General features: G+C 39.6%; 1 protein-coding gene across 2 annotated transcripts in view; it reads right to left on the bottom strand.

Moving 5' to 3' along the window:
• Positions 1-216: 216 nt before the first annotated feature.
• Positions 217-15,144, bottom strand: part of LOC103722353 (uncharacterized) — a 28,443-nt gene continuing 13,515 nt past the window's right edge. The window contains exons 6-7 of one of the 2 annotated variants that reach the window (XR_015973527.2): positions 5,694-5,846; positions 217-722 (exon numbers count right to left, since the gene is read on the bottom strand). The gene's annotated coding sequence lies outside the window, so the exon portion shown is untranslated. Of the gene's footprint in view, positions 723-5,693; positions 5,847-15,144 lie in introns of those variants that run through there. The other variant, XR_015973526.2, reaches the window with a different exon arrangement.

The raw sequence follows: 15,144 nt of genomic DNA, 5'->3' as shown, positions 1-15,144 counted from the left end.
CCGCCTTCCCTTCTTTCTGAAAAACAATACTAGTACTTAAACCACAGCATCAGGGCCTGAAAATTTGATTCAAACGGCCGGAATTTTGCCATGCTGATGGCTCCTACTCTTAGCACAATGCTAGATGTAAATATTATGACCGTTAGGACTGGAGTATAAATCTGAACTCGTAGAACTACAAGTGGGCTTTGCATAAAAATTTGATTCATTTCTAACTTTGAAAGAAAAGTTTGGACTTAATTTTTTGTAAAATGTTACACATTTAAGGGTTCGCACACAATTTTACCCTAAATCTAAACACAAAACAGAATATCAAAATCTAAAACATGAAATACACATTTACTAAATACCTGATACATACGTTTCTAATATCTGATAGGCATTACTTTAGACCATCACCAATCTGATATTTAGATCCAGGAACAAAATCATCAGAGAGCCTAATCTCTTGTACCTGAAGAAAGCAGATACCTGTGAGCCATCTTACTTTAGATTGTAATGGTGTTTGCCCCTTCTAATAACCAAAAAAAAAAAAATCATCAAGAAATCTCCGAGAGCAAAGCTTCTTATTCAGCAACCATCAGCTCTGCAAGCATTGACAGGGTCAGAGAGGAGACATCCTGTTTAAAGCCTACCAGTAGCAGTGACTCAACAATACCCATCTCTTTGATTCAGTTATGATGAGCACAACCAAGATCGTACATCAGAATAACCGCTATAGCCTGTAACCAATTATAAAACCAAAACAGTACAGTCCCAAGTTCAAGTTCCAAATCTTAATCATCATAATAACAAACTGATCTTAATATAAATGCAACTCATAGAACTGTCTTTTGAAAGCCATGTGCTATTACAACAGTAAAAACACATGGAAGCAGACATCCACTAGCAAAATATACATGTGTGCTCAGGCCAAAGATTGCCGAATCGGGCCGTACCGCCTGGTTTGGGCTAAATTAAGCCGACCCGATCTCTGACCGGGTCAGTTTGGGTATAGAAAATGGTTCCGGCCCTAGTAATTCCGGCCGGTACAAGAGCGAACCGGACGGAACCAAACGGTTCGATCCCGTTCGGCCAGGACTCGGTGTGAACCGGTCGGTTCGCACCGAGTCCGGTTAATTTTGCCACAACGCCTACTGTGGCTTTTTGGCCTGCCCGTTCTATCCAAAAAATTGATTCAGATCGAAAAGAATGTTCTCCTCTTTCCAAAAAATCCACAAATAATATTGATTTGGGCTATTAGAAGGAAGAGCCAAGGCTAATTAAGGTATGTTTTCTTTTTCCCATCTTCTTATTTCTTTTTTTTAAGGGACTTTGAAAAAATAGCTCAAAAATTGTAAAATTTTCGATGAACTTGATTTTTTTTATCATCCATATATTAATATTTTTATAATTTTAAATAATTGATAAACTAGTGTACTTAATCAACCCGATGTAGGAATGGAGCCATGAAGAAAAAAGAACCCTCCGTAGCGTAATATTGGCTGGGAGCATGAGCAAATGCTGGAGGGCCGGCACCAGTGGCAGTGCAACTGGTGCCACCAGCAATTCAAAGGAGAAGAGGTAATCAAGTTGAAGCAGCACTTAGCTTCTAATTCTGGCAAAGTAGCTACGTGCCCCAAATGCCCAATGCAGGTTCGGCTGCTAATGAGGAAGAACCTTGCCGATTTCAAAAAAGCGAAGGAGAGAGCTACCGGAAAGAAGGCGGAGGTGGAATGCCGAGCGGCAGAACCACCTTCCTATCATTCTAGAGAGTCAGAGGCCTCCCCTCCAGATGACGAGGCACAGATCGAGGTTGCCATGCAGAAGAGCCTAGATGATCAGTGGCAGCATGAGGAAGTAGCCAGGCATAGGACTCGATTTGGGCCCTCGTTCTATAAGTCAGGCTTCAGTTCTGCGAAAAGCAGGTCATATCCAAAGTTGCAGAGGACCTCCTCAGTCAGGGAGGGCATTAGCAAAGGCGGTGGCCGGATTGAATCTATACTGGATGCTTATGGTAGCCGAAAGAAGTCATTCAAATAGATTTCACCACGAGCAGCAATCCATGATTTAGATCTGCATGCCTTCTCTATTAGAAAATCGAAGCAGCAGAGGGTTGACTCAATGTTGAAGAAGGATATATGGCGAGCTATTAGATCCTGTTTCCACTTCAGCTACATCCCAGCGAATGTGGCAGATAATACGTATTACAGGTTTGTCATTTTCTCCATACAGGCTGCCGGTCACGGTGTAGATCCTCCAAGTTTGAAGGACATATACGGTGAGCTTCTTGACAACAATAAGGAGCTAAAAAAATTGATTGCCTCCTACAAGAGCAAATAGCCTCCATATGGACTGATTGTGATGTGTATTGGTTGGACCGGTCCTACCAGGCGGAGCATCAACTTTCTGACATATTGTGATACGAAGTCTTTCTTCCACAAGTCGATTGATGCTTCGGATCAAGTGCACGACTCCACATACATCCTTAAACTTATGGAGGATGTGATTGATCAGATAGAAGAGAATATCGTGCATGTCGTCACTGATAATAGGTCACAATATAAGACCGTTGGGAGGATCTTGATGGAGTGGCGACCACGTATTTTTTGAACGCCATGTGCTGCATATTGTATTGACCTCATGTTGATGAACATTGCGAAAATTCGTAGGGTGCAGCATACGGTAGAGACAGCCCAAAGCATCATCAGATATATTTATAACCATACCTAAGTCATTTCACTGATGAGGAGGTTTGCAGGAAGAGATTTTAAGACCAAGAGTCATACGGTTTGTTACAAACTATGTTGCACTTGATAGCCTTCTCGAGAAGAAAGCACCCCTACGTCAGATGTTTATCAATGCCGAATGGCAGAAAAGTAAATATACCCAGCACAACATCGAAGAAAGCAGGATCGAAGACTTAGCGACAAGACAGACATTTTAGCAGCGGGCCACTGCAATAGTGAAGGCTATCAAACTATTATATGAAGTGTTGCAAGCCATAGATAGCGAGAGGTATCCCCAGATGGGCTTTCTGTATCACATAATGGAGAGGGCAAAGGAGGCAGATCTAGCCCATGCCTAGGAGTACATCGACATCATTGAGCAACCATGAGACTACTAAATGGGTAGGTGATAACGGACAACTGCAGGAGAAGAGGAGAAAAAGGAAGGGGGGAGGGAGAAGGAAGAAGAGGTTATAGAGACGCAGGAAGAAGAGAGGAGGAGGAAGAAGAACAAGGAGGCTCGGGTTTTTCATTCAATCATCAATTCCTCATACATGAGAGGGGTGGTCTTTATATAGATCTTACATATTGATCCAATTACATAAACCCAATTGACTAGTCTAATAATAAAACGACTGACCAAATTGACTTGACTAAGACGAAAAAAATAATTCAATAAAAAAAATGACTCGGACTTAAATGGACCCAATCCGGGAGCTCAGGATCATCTGAATGAAGGGCTCTGATGTCCCCATCAATAGGGACTTGCATCTACTAGGTAAGCAAGAACATTGAAAATTAGACTGCTCCTATACTTGTATAATTTTACTAAGACGGTCTTCTTTATGTGCAGTATACTATCTGAACCCCCGGTTGCAGTACAATGTATTTAAAATTTGCATGGATGACGAACTTCTGGCGGCTCTACGTAATGTCATTTATAAGATTGAGTCTGATCCAGAAGTCGCGACCCTCTGTTTAAAATAGGTAACTTAACTTTAATGGCATAGCTAAGTATATCGGTAGCTTCTATTATTAACATAGTATAACACGGTTCTTTTTCATAGACTAAATTATTTAGAGAGCGCAACCACATCTTTAGATAACCAGCAGCTATCGTGAGTAAGACAACTATGAATTCAGGTATGTTACACATCATGAGGACATTAACCTGGCATTAGATGATTACTAATATGGTACTAATATCTATTTTTCTTCAATGTTTCTGCAGCTGAATGGTGGATTCATATTGGGCTGTCTGCGAAAAGTCTTAAGCAGATAACTATCCGAATCCTCTCTCAGACGGTTTCCTCGAGTGGCTGTGAGTACAATTGGTCCACCTTTTTCCTTATCCATAGCAAGCAGAGAAACCGTTTACATAGAGGTACCTCAACGACCTTGTATATGTCCACTACAATCTACGGTTGAGACTAAAGTGCATTCAGAAGGAAGTGAAGCTCAAGTATGCAAATTCGATCCATAGGGCTTTTGTCGATGATGACGATGATCCTATGATCAGCTGGTTTGTGGGCCAGCAGCAAGAGCCGGAGCTTGACGAGCCAGGATCGCCTCCACAACCGGTTAGCTTCATAGCCAGCGAGGCTAGAGTCAATGCAGAGCAATAGGCTGAGAACAATATTCCATGCCTTCCCACAACTAATCGGCCATAGCCACAGGGGAGCCAGTCACCTACTTTTTTTCTCGTTCAAGACATCCTCTCAGAAAGATGATCGAGAGATGCTCAGACAAGAACACTACGGTACCCGATCGACTCGGTCAGGAGGACGACAGCCAGGTAAGGGGGCAAGAAGGATAAGAAGGCAGCTGCTCAGCAAGCCAAAAAAAACAAAAGGCCCCAATGGAGAGTATTGAGGAGTTCAGGAGCAGTAGCAATGACGGTTCTGGTGGTCATGAATCTGCTAGCCATAGAGGGAGTGGAGGACAAGAGACAACTGCTTATGAGACACAACTGGAGGCTAGTCTTCAATATACTGGTGAGTCTCAGTTTACGCATGCTACATAGGATAGAGACCACAATACACGATCTGGTAGAACCCACAATGATACGATTGCATATAAGAGACGGGCTCCTCAAGATCATTCAGGAGGATACGATGCAGCTGCAGAAGACCTCACACGTAGAGTAGAATCCATAGACGTATCAAGTTTCAAGTTATATATTGGATCCTATTATCCGCAGCCACAAGCATCTTCCAGTGGCTACTATCCTACGCAGTCCGGAGTCCCACGGGTCGGATTTTATTGTCGGTATATTCGAATGGGCCCTTCTACAACCATATTATCAACTAGAGGACACTTCTTAGAGCAAAAGCTTCAGCAAGAGATCCGAGAGTGCTTATAACCCGACGCACATTCCTCATGGATTGAGCATATAAGACTACAATGCTGCTTGGTTAGAGGGGTTGGTTGATTTGCCTCCTTATTATGTTGATGATCCAGATATCTACGAGAGGCATTGCCACTCGACCTAATTTTAGATATTTGAGAGTGCTTTAAAGGTATGTAATTGATTGTATCTTGATTTGAAGATATTTTATGTTGTTTATTTTATGATTTGTATCATTTTAAAAAAATAAGATGCATCATCTAGCTTAAACCTGGATCATAGAAACATTAGAAAATATTAAAAGAACATCATAAAAATATCAAAAAAAAAATCAAATTACACTTAAATTTATAGGAAAGTTTGAAAAGAGAGAGAACTCCCAAAAAATTAAAAAATAGGGGCCTAGAATTGCCGAACCGAGCCAACCGATTCCGTGTCGGTTCGATTCAGTCTGAACCGGTACCGTACCGGGCGCTGACCGGTACGGTACCCAGTACTGGTTCGGCAATCCTTGGCTCAGGCTACAAAAACTTATGATGTAGATACAGCTGGAAACTCCATTTAGGTTTCCAGCCGTCTTTCCTCCACATAGACATCAAAACTCTAAATAAATTACATCCCAAGTTAGCGACTTGCACCTTCAACAGCATCTCATGTTGGGTTTTTTGAAGAATGGATGGTTGAGAGCTTCCGGTACTATGAGTCGCTCTGATGGTTCAAACTTCAAAAGGCCATACACTAAATTGGTAAACAAAGCCCTCAGAGTACTCCACATGTTGGGAAAACAAGTCCTTGAGAGAAGGCAGTGAAAAGGACAGCTCATCAGAACCCAAATAATTTTCAACACCAGCATTGCATAGAAGACCAAGTAATTTTCATACAGCAACTGAAAAATAAATTTGATAACTTGTGCTAGTTAGGTTTATACAGTTGCAGATCTTACAGACTTACATTTGACCAATATGTGCTTGTTAGTTGTTACCATGCTTGAACATGTCTTTGTTCATTATGATTTCATTTTGAGCCAATATAGCAGCAAACAGGATCACTTAAAGAAATATCGTATACATTATACAACATAGAAACTAGATCTCTCATATGCCTGCAACTACTAATATCCAAAAGCAAATACAAGCAGCCAGTGGTTCATATATGCAGCTCTCATAATTGGATCAGAGTGGGCAGCCAGATCAGGGAACAGGTGAAACAGTTCCATGGCTGGTTTGGTCCCTTCATCTACATGGTAAAAACCACTTGAACCAACAATTTTGGGGACAGATCCATGGACCCAGCCAGCTATTAACAGTAGCCAAGATATTTGCTTTATAATCTTAAGTTTTCTATTAATAGCAAGATTGTGTGATTTAATCCCTGTTTAGATATCAAGGAGAGGAGAAAAGAAAGGGAAAGGAAAAAGAGATTCTTGAACTCAAGAGAAGGGAAAAGAAAAGAAAAGAACTTGGGACACGGGAGAAAAGAAGAAAGGAGGATTTCTTCTCTCTGAATCTCTTCACTTTTGGATAGATAAAAAAAGGGTTTGGAGAGTAATTGTTCTCTTCTCTTTTCTCTTGACTTCCTATCCAAACAAGGGATTTTATATTTCTTTTCTCCTCTCCTTACTTTCTAACCAAATGAAAGAAATGAATTTCTCCTCTCCTAACCAAACAAGGAATTTGTATTCTCTCTCCTAACCAAGTTTCTTTCTTTCTTCTTCTTTGGACCAACCTCATCTTCTCCTCTCTAATTTTCATTCCACGTTCTCTTCTACTCTTGCCCCTTCTCAACTAGCCATTCTTCAACCTTTTTTTATAATTTTTCCCTTCTATCATGCTTGCCTCCTTATGGTTGGTTGTTGGTTATGGCCATGCAGCCTGTTAGCTGCTGGACTCTGAAATCATCCTCCTCTTTCTTCTGCTTCTTGCTAGGTGTTGACTGCTTGTTTGTGTTGTACAGCATGCTGGCTGCTGCACTGGCAGCTGTTGAATAGAATTTGATCTTTGGACATTTTAAGTATGAAAACCAGGTTTCATGATGCTATATGTTCTGAAGAGCATAACTGATAGTTATGTATGTGAAATGTATACCTACATATAATAACAAATAGAATATGTACGTGCATTTAATGTTATATCTTATAATCATTTGTTAATGTCACCTTTCCAATCAGCTGCTTCGCTGGGCATTTGAACTAATGACCTAGTGACCCAGCTCCTTGACTGGATCAACTCCCTATCCGAAGATTATTATGGTTCAAAGCTCAATCAGTACACACTAAGATCCCCAAACAAAATTGGCTGATAAAAATTAACCAGTGTTATTCATGCACAATGCTTTTATGTTTTTCTTTTGCATGTCCCTGTGGGGACACGACACGACACAATAGAAAGGGGTTCAATGAGAGCCCAACATCTGTGGACTACTAAAATAGTCACAACATCAAGGGACCAAGGAGAGAGGGGTTCTACCTCTCATCCTTCTTTAGCCCGATGAAGCCATTAGATTTTGGGGGGGAGAGGGGGTGTGTGGAGTGGCTCGGCATACCCTCCTCAGGAGCTTTTATTTGCACCTCCAAACAGCAAGGACTTCTCCTATTGATTTTTCGCATGATTTTCTTCTAAGATAGAGCTGAAGAAGGGGGCTGGGGAAAAGCCAAAGAGATCTGGAACCTTAATGCACTGCATTACAAAGGGTTACTGAGAGATGTCAAAGCAAAACATGCAAAGGGTTTCGTTCAGTGATTTCACTAATAGGATCAGGACCCACTCTGGTTCATATAGCCCAGATAATGGCCCAGAGTAGCATACAGGTCCATATCCAAGCAGCTGGCCCTTTTACACTCAACATACACTGGTCATCTAGTCCATACTGCCAAAAAAAGGATATTAGCATAAAGTCACCCATATCAATAAATAAATAAATATATGTAAATAATATAAATACACTTATGTATACTAGTCACAGTGCATGTGCTTATGCACGTGCATCCAACACAAATAATCATCTGTAAGTTTGTAAGACAAAGAACAAAGGCCAATAAAGTATCATAATGGAAATGTTTCCAAATTACTAAATTCACAATCCCTTTATTGCTGTGCACATATAAAAAGAGACCCAAATGTGAACTTGAAACATACTTAAGGGGCAAGGAGGAGGAGAACAAAGGATCATTTCAAACAAAACCTTTAATTAGACACAGTATGAAAGATCATGTGACCAAAAAGAGGGGCTAGAAGGAAAGATAGCTCGCATAACCAAAGTAGTTCCAGGACAGCTAAGCTAACATGACCAAGTCTTTCTACACAAGTATCAATCGGAATGTATTTTGTAATGATTTTCATTCTTTTCATTATAAATGAAATGATTTCAAACAGTCATTCTACTACGTGATAAAAGTCAACACATTTCTTGTCCAAGGTTCTTTTAGCTATCATAAACCTTCATATTTTACATTTTTTAACAAAAAAAATTTATTTAAATTTCTTTATGCATGTAGTAGGCATGCAGGACATTATTCAAACAATTCATGATGCTGCAGTACCGTAGAAACATGGTAACACTATAAAGTGGAAAATAACCACCATAGTCGAATCTTTATTTTTCTTTCAAATCTCAGGATAAAGCTGGGACGGCCACTGGAACTATGAGTGCACAATAATTTCTATGAATCTTAAAAGGGAAAAAAAGAAAAGAGAACAAGTATGGCCACAGGTTATCCATTTATTATGAAATGCTGAACGGATGACATTCAGCACCTACTTTGCTAGTAAATTCAGTTGCATTTCCTTGAAGAAATTAGTTAAATTCCCTGCATTATCAGGTCCAAGACTTGGCCAGAACTTAGTCAAGTCTCAATCAGATCCACGTAAAAATTGAAATTTTACGATCACTGATAATTAAGCATCCAGCTATCCACAAGATATGAACAATGTGAAATAAAACCAAAATGGATCAAAAACTAATATAGCTATTAGGTTGCTATGAAAGGTAATCCTCGAAAGCACAATACATCAATCAAACAGCAAGGATCACCCTCTAGTGGCTTTCAGAGGCACACCAAAACTAATTGTCTCAGAATAAAATTTTAATTATGCATGGGACTATGCATGCATACCACCCTAATTGTTGCAGAGAATCATAATAAAAATGTGGTGCTATGGCAACCTATGTCCAACAAGAGTTTTTAAATTCCTTTCAAAACATGATTCTCTGGCCCAAAAAAAGCCTATTAGCTGTTGCTGATTTATGCTTTACATTTTCCTCTTAGATAGTAGAACTGTATTGCCTAACCTATTATAATCTGTAGTAACTGAATTATGGAAGCAGAATTTATATATGCATGCATGTGAGTTCCTTCATGCATCTCTGTCGGTATGGTGGGTATTGTTAAGAAGGTTTATGTTATATGCAACTAACAGTAGCATTACCTACACATTTGGCATGGTATGGGTGCCGAGTGTCTAGCGTCATGCCAAAGCATTCATGTGTACCATGGTGTCTTGCACTTACAATGCTCATAAAAGAAACCTGACACGGAGACCCTTCATGCAATTGAAATAAATATAAATGTAAATGTATTTATCCTTTTCATCTAGTAGACTGTTACATTGCTGCATGTCTTAAAAAGCTTACATCTATTGTGTATTATTGGAAAAAAATCAATAGAAAGGAATGAAATTTTTGTTCAATTGTATAGACACTTAAGATAATAATGTCCATCACTTGAAATGATTGAGAAAAGAAGTGTTCTTACTTGTAGAAAGTGCATCTTTTAAACAAGACAATCATAATATGTTCCATAGTGCTGATGTTTCAAGTTAATAGTAGTACTTATTTTAATGATTCTAAGGGGTGTTGTAACATGTTCTGTTGTGTCTTAGTGACTGCTATCACTACGAAAACCCTAAAACTGAAGCATCTCAGGAGAATTGTATGAGTGACTTTGTTGGAACTTCTATGAGACTGATAGGTTGTGGGTTTTATATTTTCCTTCATAATAAATTTCCTTGTGTGGCATATGTATGATACTAGCAATTCATATTGTTGAATTCATGTTGATGTGTGAAAATTGCTTCAATGATAAGAATTTCAAGTGCCAAAGTTCTTGTCCTCATATTATTGTTGTTGAACTACACTTGTATCAACTTTGGGTTGGAATTATCCTTGTGATGTTTAGAGCATTGGTTGTGTCCTTGTTGAGGTATGTTCAGTCAGTCTTCCAACTTGTCACAGATTTAATACTAGAGAGGATAAATGCATTGCCTCATGTCCTAATAGATATATCATATATCTTTTAACTTTAAACATGTTTCAGGGTGAAGCATTCTATCGTGTCCGATACAATGCTTCACCCTGAAACATATTTTAAGTTTAAAGATATATGATATATCCATTAGGACATGCGGCAATGCATTTATCTTCTCTAGTATTAAACTTGTGACAAGTTGGCAGACTGACTGAACATAGCTCAACAAGGATGCAACCAACGCTCCAAACATCACAAGGATAATTCCAACCCAAACTTGATACATGTATATTTCAACAACAATAATAGATTTTAACACATCAACACGTATTCAACAATATAAATTGCTAATATCATACATACGCAACACAAGAAAATTTATTATGAAGGAAAACATCAAAACCATAACTGAGGATGATAGTGTTATTTCGATGATTAATACAACCATTGAGGGAATATCAAATTAATAATACAGTTTAACGTGATACATCACTAATGAATACGACACCCTCGATACATTCATGATATATTAAGAGAATGAGATCAAGACGTCTTCCAATGATTAACAACGAGATAAAATTTGTAGTAGAAAAGTGATAGAGAATTCTTAATTCTAATTCAGCAAAGTTTCAAGTGAAATATACTCTTAAGGGCAAAACAGTAATTTTCATTATTAAGGGTATGTAGCTCTATCGTGGCATACACTCAAAATTGCTTGAAATATGTTTCATTGATTATATAAATTAGTCTAACCTTAAGATGCAGGAAAGTGTGGATTGAGTCGACCCCAACTTAAGTGGAGTCGACCCTGGCACACCTTGGAACAATCTGGCACACCCCTGCAAAAATGGCACAGATGAACAGTAAGTGGAGTCGACCCATGTATCTTTGAGTCGACCCTAGGAGAGGGGCCGACCCTAAAGAACCTTGAGTCGACCCCAGCTTCAAGCCTCAAGAAAACAACTTTCTGTAATTTACTGACAGGGCCGACCCCAAGTTTCCTTGAGCCGACCCCAGATGGAGCCGACCCTAGGAACACTTGAGCCGACCCAGATGGAGCCGACCCCAACTGAACATGAGCCGACCCCAAGGATATGTGCTCAAAAACCACGTCTCTGGAATCCCTGAGAGAGTCGACCTTAATGGAGCTTGAGTCGACCCCACTGTAGCATGGGTCGACCCCAAGAAAGATTGAGTCAACCCCAGTGAAAACAGCCGAAAATGCAAGATTCTGTGGTTTCTGAGAAGGCCAACCCCACTGTAGCAGGGGTCGACCCCAGTGAAGTTTGAGTCGACCCTAGAGTGAGTTGGGTCGACCCCAAGTCTAATGAACAACAAGTTGAGTCGACCCCAGCACGGGCAAGGGCATAACGGCTAGTTCTGTAGAAGTGCTTTTTGACCTTCCAACGGCTAGTAACGGCTAGTTTTTCAAATCTAACCAATGGAAAGTGACCAATAGAGGTGGGGAAGTATTTAAAGTGACACTATTCATCAGAGGATGGATCTTTTGCCAAGAAATCAATAGTTCATTCAAGTCAAAGCAAGCCCTAGCATCCTTTATCAAAGTTCTCCATTTAAGTCTCAAAAAGGAGGTGGTTGAGTAATCTGAGTGTGCATTCAACAGCTCCACCAAGCCATTGTGAAGTGAAGTAACCTTGGCAAAGAAGAGAAGAGCATCCTCAAAGCGATAACTATTTTCTCATCTCTTCTATTAGTGCAAAATTGTTATATTTGCTCTTCTAGGAGTTTCAAACTCTTTCTTCTTAATTACTTTGTAAGGTTTGTTGGTAAGCCCACAAAACCAATATAGATTTTTGGTGATCCCGAAAAACCAAAGTGTAAAGATTTTTGGATTATGAGCCCGAAAAACAATCCAACTGTAATCCACGGGGTTATAGTGAATTCCCAAGGGGACGCTTGGGGAGTGGACGTAGGTGCTTAGGAGAGCACCGAACCACTATACTTCTTGTGTGTTTATATTGTGTATTGTTATAACTTCACTACACGCACTCAATTAATATTAACTAAACCACTCACTCATCAATTGATTTAATTAAGGGATTGAAAAATTTAGAAAAACCAATTCACCCCCCTCTTGGCTTGTCACCTTGGGCAACAATAACCTATCAGTCTCATCGAAGTTCCATAAGGTCAGTCATACAATGCCCCTCAGATGCTTCTATTTTAGGATTTTTGTAGTGATAGCACTTATTAAGATACAACAAAACATGGAACAACACCCCTTAGAATCATTAAAAGAACGAACAACTTGTATTAACTTGAAACATCAGCACTATGGAACAGATTAAAATTGTCTTGTTAAATGATGCACTTTCTACAAGTAAGATCACTCCATTCTCCATCATTTCAAGTGATGGACATTATTATCTAAAGTGTCTACACAACTAAACAAAATGTCATACCTTTCTATTAATTTTTTAGTATAATCCGGAATAGATGTAAGCTTTTTTAAGACGTGGCAGTGTAACAGCCTAGAAGATGAAAAGGATAGGTATGTTTACATTTATATCTATTTCTATTGGATGAAGTGTCTCTATGTTACGTTTCCTTTATTAGTGTTGAAATGTCAGACACCACGGTACATATGAATACTTTGGTATGGCACTAGATACTCAGCACCCATACTTGCCAAATGTGCAGGTAATGCTATCATTACCTGCGAAGCTACATATAATATAAACATTCTTAACAATACCACTATACCGACAGAGATGCATGAAGGAAGTCACATGTATGCATATGCAAATTCTGCTTAAATAACTCATACTAAAGATTATAACAGGCTAGGCAATATGGTTCTGCCATCTGAGAGAAAAATGGAAAGTATATATTAGCAACAGCCACAGGACATTGCAAGAAATCATCAAGATCAAAGAAACTGAATTATTACTGTCATTGATATGTGATGAATCATGTTGAATGAGGGAAATCAAAGCTTTCGTTACTTACTACTCAAAAGTAGGTTATAGAAAAAAACAGAAGACTTGACAAATAATATGGTGCCAAAATCTGCTCAGAATCATAACATAGTTTATTCACACAAGACCAGAAGTGGGTAAGACTGTTTACTGAAGAGCATTGAAAAGGGAAAACAAGAAATGTAGGAATGCTAAATTTGTCGAAAGTAACAAGGAGACTCCTGCAGCAAAAGTGTTGCCCAAGGTGACAATCCAAGAGGGGGGGGTGAATTGGTTTCTTCTAAATTTTTGGTACTTTTAAAACTTTCTTAATTAAGTGCGATGGATGCTCTCTTAGGTTATTTAAGTGAGTTAATCTAATGCAAGAAGAGAAGATAAAGCAAGAGAAAATGAAAGCACAAACACAATGCAAACACACCAATATATAGTGGTTCGGTGCTCTCCTTAGCACCTACGTCCACTCCCCAAGCGTACCCTTGGGAATTCACTATAATCTTGCGGATTACAGTTGGATTGTTTTCCGGGCTCACAATCCAAAAATCTTGTTGGTTTTGCGGGCTCACCAACGAACCTATACACTTGGTTTTCCGGGTTCACCAAGAACCTTGTTGGTTTTACGGGCTCACCAACGAACCTATACAACTTTGGTTTTCCGGGTTCACCAAAAACCTTGTTGGTTTTGCGGGCTCACCAACGAACCTATACAACTATGGTTTTCCGGGTTCACCAAAAACCTTGTTGGTTTTGCGGGCTCACCAACGAACCTATACACTTGGTTTTCCGGGCTCACCAAAAACCTTGTTGGTTTTGCGGGCTCACCAACGAACCTTTGTAAAGTGTTTATACAAATGAAAAGAAAAGATTTAAACTCCTAGATGAGCACATAAAGCAATATGAACAACAAGAAGAGTTAGAAAGAAATTATCGCTTTGAAGTCGCTTTGCTCTTCTTGGTCAAGGAAGCTTCACTCTTCAATGGAGGAAGGAGCTCTTAATGCCTCTTTGAATCTGCTCAATCCCTTTCTTTGATTCTTGAATGAAGCTCTTGATGAAGCTTGTCTTGCTAGGGTTCTCTCTTGAATGCACTTGATGTATTTTTCCCAAAGCTTACTTCCTCTGATGAATACTCCCTCTTAAATGCTTCTCCAACCTCCAAATAGTCCTTTCTGACCGTTGGATTGAAGAAACTAGCCGTTTATAGCCGTTGGGAGTCCAAAAAGCATTTCTGCACAACTAGCCGTTATGTTCAGCCCGTGTTTGGGTCGGCTCAACCTGTCCTTGGGTCGACCCAACCTTCACTTGGGTCGACTCAACCATTTCTTGGGTCGGCCCTCTCAGAAAACACAGAAACTTGAAATTCAGCCTTCTGTTGCCTTGGGTCGACCCAACCTTTCTTTGGGTCGACCCAAGGTCAGCTTCAGAAAATTCAGAGCCTTGAATTTCAGCCTTTCTTCACTTGGGTCGACTCAACCTTTCTTTGGGTCGACTCAAGGTTTACTTGGGTCGACTCAACTTCTTCTTGGGTCGACCCTCTCAGTAAATCCAGAGAGCATTCTTCCTTTGCATTTTGAGGTTCTTTGGAGGTTGGGTCGACTCTTGCTTACCTTGGGTCGACCCAACTCACTGTTCATTTGTGCTGTTTTTGCAGGAGTGTGCCAGATGATTCCTCGATGTGCCGGGGTCGACCCAATCAACCTATGGGTCGACTCAATCCACACTTTGCTGCATTCTCAAGGTTAGTTTCATCCAAATGAACAAGACCATATATATATTTCCAATTAAGCAAATGTACTGAGAGCAATGAACTTATAAATGAAGTATCAATTTTAACTTATAGCATACTCTAGAGAATTGCTTGTTAATCATCAAAATAACACTATCATCCTCAATCTCCCCCTTTTTGATGATT

The sequence above is a fragment of the Phoenix dactylifera genome, chromosome 1, assembly GCF_051530095.1.
Source record: "Phoenix dactylifera cultivar Ajwa chromosome 1, Ajwa_hap1_PhDact_Kaust_v1.1, whole genome shotgun sequence".
Taxonomy (NCBI): Eukaryota; Viridiplantae; Streptophyta; class Magnoliopsida; order Arecales; family Arecaceae; genus Phoenix; species Phoenix dactylifera.
The sequence above is the reverse complement of the archived record's forward strand: the minus strand, read 5'-3'. Positions and strand labels throughout refer to the sequence as shown.